The following is a 4508-nucleotide window of genomic DNA, read 5'->3' on the forward strand; positions in this document are numbered from 1 at the left end:
AATGGACGTGGAGTGCCGCATCGGAAAAGCGGCGCTAGTCTTCTGGTGGATAAACAAGATCTGGTCCTCACCATCCATCTCGTTGAGAATCAAATTCCGATAGCTGTTTATGCTAGTGAGTCCTGGAAGACATGGGGAAACATCAACAGAAGGCTCGATGTCTTCAAACAGAGATGCCTAAGACGAATCCTAAAGATCCGATATTTAGATCATATCACCAATGAAGAGGATCTCTGAAGGAATGGGATGTGCAAACTTCATAACATTGTTGCCCGTAGAAGAATCTAACTGGCCGGCCACATTTTTCGTATGGAGAACAATAGGATCCTTAAAACAGCCGTGAAATGTGTGTCCCCTGGTGCCAAACAACCACGAGGACGCCCAGGAATACTTGGCGTAGAACTTTTCTTGAAGCTATGAAAATGCTCATTGTGACTTGGGGGAAGCTGAAACCCTCGCCCATGATCGAAATCAATGGAAGATAATTGCTGCCCGGTATGCTACCTAGCATTGGAGGAACTACTACTGCTACTACAACTACTACTACATTTTCTTTGGAACTACCAATGCAGGTAAATCAATAAATTCATCAGGTGCTAAATAAGCAAAACAGGTGGACAGATTAATTATCATTTGTTTTCCTTTGATATTAAAAGTTCTTTATTTATTGGTTTTAAGTACTCTTTCCTCATTTACAAGTTTCTGTGAATTGAAAATTTCACCCTTTTATGTTAATTGATGCAATACCGTCAATTCACATAAAATGTGAATTTCGAATTCACAGCGTAATGTGTAAGTAAAAGATTTATTTATTTCTAAATAGAAAGTTCTAAACTTTTTATTCAGTAGTAACTTTATTTTGCTTTTTAAAAAGTTTTTATTCTGTAATTTTATAAGTTTTGGTGTTCTATTTTATGCTCAGTATTTATTTTTTAAATTTTCAATTACTGTACTTATAATTTTAAAAATATACATAAATTACACGATCTTGTACTAAGCGATTTATTGTGAAATATAGTATTGTATAAGAAAATCACGAATGATATTTTGTTTTTATATCGACAGTATTTATCATTAAATGTCATTGTTAAAGTAACAATGCTAAATAGGAGTTCGTGGTATGGATGTTTACGTAAACCTCAATTAATACGATATAAACCACGAATAAAATTCAGTATTGAAAAATTAAGCTTATATCAGAAACACTTACTGATGAAAGAATAGAGGATAGAGATTCCAAAGCATGTATAATTTGTGTAGTAAAAGCCAAGAATTTTTAGTATTCAGCGCTTTTTCTTTGTCTCCCGACAAGCACAATATAACGGAAGGGTTAGGCTTACTGTATATTCTTTTTCGATAATTAATGTTTTCCATATTTAACAGGTTTAACTGAAAACAAATAAATAAAAAGACTAATTTTCATTAACAACTAAAAAGAATAATTATTGAACATTTAGCGCTTAATTTTGATTTAAAATTTATTCGTATGGCTTATTTAGGAATTAATTTATGATTAGGAGATAATTCTTGTTTTTACACAACAATAATAATTTTAAATGTATAATCCATTTATTTTCTGTATGATTGATGCTATAGCTAGAATCATACATCAAAGTATACCAAAGATAAACTGACACGCTGACAGTGATGTAAATATCTAAGTTCGGCTTTAAAAGGTAGCAATTTAAATGTTTGAAACATGATAAAAATTTTTAAATTTAGATATCAAATAATCCATGCAGCTCAAATCTCTCATTAATGCAAAAGAAGAAACAGGAAAAACTATACGAGTATCTGAGAAGGTTCTTTGATACTTAATATCGTTCGTTTAATGAGTTGTCTTTGGATTATTTTGTAATTTATGGATAAATTTTGGTATTAATAGAAAAAATTCATAAATGCGTAAAATTTATAGTTTTAACTTATTTATAACTTTACACTTTTTATAGTTATAAAATATTTAACTTAATTTTAAAAAAAATATAGTAACATTTTTTAAAATTATAAAGATATTTATAAATTTATTCATTAAAATATTTAAAGATAAGCGCAAAACGAAGAACATTATACAGCTAAACACCAACCAAATGCCGAAATTCTATCGGGCTAGTTTAAGGCTAATTACTAAACGATTTACGTAACCAATACATGAACATTATATAGAATGAGATAGAAAATAAAACTCATTTTAATATCTATATCTATATATCTATATCTATATTATATACAGTGAAAACTGCTAAGGCGACCACCTGCATTCGACGGGCACCTGTCAAAACGGGCAAAAATTTCTGGCACGAAATAGTTTATCCATAGAGTCTTCGTATAAGTTACCTGTATTAAACGACCACCTGTGTAACGCGACCGCGGGCATCGANATCAAATTCCGATAGCTGTTTATGCTAGTGAGTCCTGGAAGACATGGGGAAACATCAACAGAAGGCTCGATGTCTTCAAACAGAGATGCCTAAGACGAATCCTAAAGATCCGATATTTAGATCATATCACCAATGAAGAGGATCTCTGAAGGAATGGGATGTGCAAACTTCATAACATTGTTGCCCGTAGAAGAATCTAACTGGCCGGCCACATTTTTCGTATGGAGAACAATAGGATCCTTAAAACAGCCGTGAAATGTGTGTCCCCTGGTGCCAAACAACCACGAGGACGCCCAGGAATACTTGGCGTAGAACTTTTCTTCAAGATATGAAAATGCTCATTGTGACTTGGGGGAAGCTGAAGCCCTCGCCCATGATCGAAATCAATGGAAGATAATTGCTGCCCGGTATGCTACCTAGCATTGGAGGAACTACTACTGCTACTACAACTACTACTACATTTTCTTTGGAACTACCAATGCAGGTAAATCAATAAATTCATCAGGTGCTAAATAAGCAAAACAGGTGGACAGATTAATTATCATTTGTTTTCCTTTGATATTAAAAGTTCTTTATTTATTGGTTTTAAGTACTCTTTCCTCATTTACAAGTTTCTGTGAATTGAAAATTTCACCCTTTTATGTTAATTGATGCAATACCGTCAATTCACATAAAATGTGAATTTCGAATTCACAGCGTAATGTGTAAGTAAAAGATTTATTTATTTCTAAATAGAAAGTTCTAAACTTTTTATTCAGTAGTAACTTTATTTTGCTTTTTAAAAAGTTTTTATTCTGTAATTTTATAAGTTTTGGTGTTCTATTTTATGCTCAGTATTTATTTTTTAAATTTTCAATTACTGTACTTATAATTTTAAAAATATACATAAATTACACGATCTTGTACTAAGCGATTTATTGTGAAATATAGTATTGTATAAGAAAATCACGAATGATATTTTGTTTTTATATCGACAGTATTTATCATTAAATGTCATTGTTAAAGTAACAATGCTAAATAGGAGTTCGTGGTATGGATGTTTACGTAAACCTCAATTAATACGATATAAACCACGAATAAAATTCAGTATTGAAAAATTAATCTTATTTTATACCAGAAACACTTGTTAATGAAAGAATAGAGAAGATTTGGTATTATGTATGTGTTTAGTAAAAGCCCAGAAATTTTAGTACTCGGTTATATCGCGCGTTGTTATAGTACGCGGTTATTATAGTTTAATGCTCGTTTTTTTTTCTCCCGACAAGCGCAATATAACGAGGGATTAGTGTATATAAAAATTTTTGAATTGTCTTACGCATTTCTAGGTGAATCGAAAGCTGTAATCACTATTTATTCAGTATTCTTTAAAATATTTTCGTAACATTTGAAAATTTATAATTATATAGTCTACATGATATTACGATTCATATACAGTACTAACAGTTATATTATATGAGTCAACATATTTCTAAACTGAATTTTACAAAAAAATGACAACTTAGAGAACTGTTTCCTCTTTTTAATTATTCGTTGATATGTTTAGTAAGAAACTTTTCATAAGCAGTCATTTGTAGCCAAATAACAGCGATATCTTAATTAATATTTTGTGAATATTTTGTTATTTTTTGAAGAAATATTAGTATAAAAATTAATTTATAATTTTATGTATTAAATTACGCAATATAATAGCAGAATTTTTATTTACTATTTTCCGAATTGTACATTTAATGCAACAAATAAATTTATAAACTGATATTAAAGCAGGATTTGTTATATTAATCTAAATGAATAATTAACAAAATTTAAAAAGTTCAAAAGTCTTCTAATTACAGTAGAACCTCCATTATCCGGACCTCCATTATCCGGATTTTCGATTATCCGGATTGTTCAAAATAAACAAAAATTTTACGAATTTGCTGATTTGCACTTGGCGAATTACGACACTGTTTATGTACGTGATGTACCGAATGCATAACTTTTTTTGTTTCAACAACATCTCACCCAGCACAGTGGTCGTAAACTCTTAAATATATTATACGTAGTAATAAAAATATAACTTGACATACGTATTTATAAATAATTTATATTCAAATTACATCATTTCTATGACCAAGGGCGGCGTAAGGCATG

The sequence above is a fragment of the Centruroides sculpturatus genome, unplaced genomic scaffold (assembly GCF_000671375.1).
Source record: "Centruroides sculpturatus isolate CEXI.00-Female unplaced genomic scaffold, Cexi_2.0 scaffold1352, whole genome shotgun sequence".
In the NCBI taxonomy this organism is placed as follows: domain Eukaryota; kingdom Metazoa; phylum Arthropoda; class Arachnida; order Scorpiones; family Buthidae; genus Centruroides; species Centruroides sculpturatus.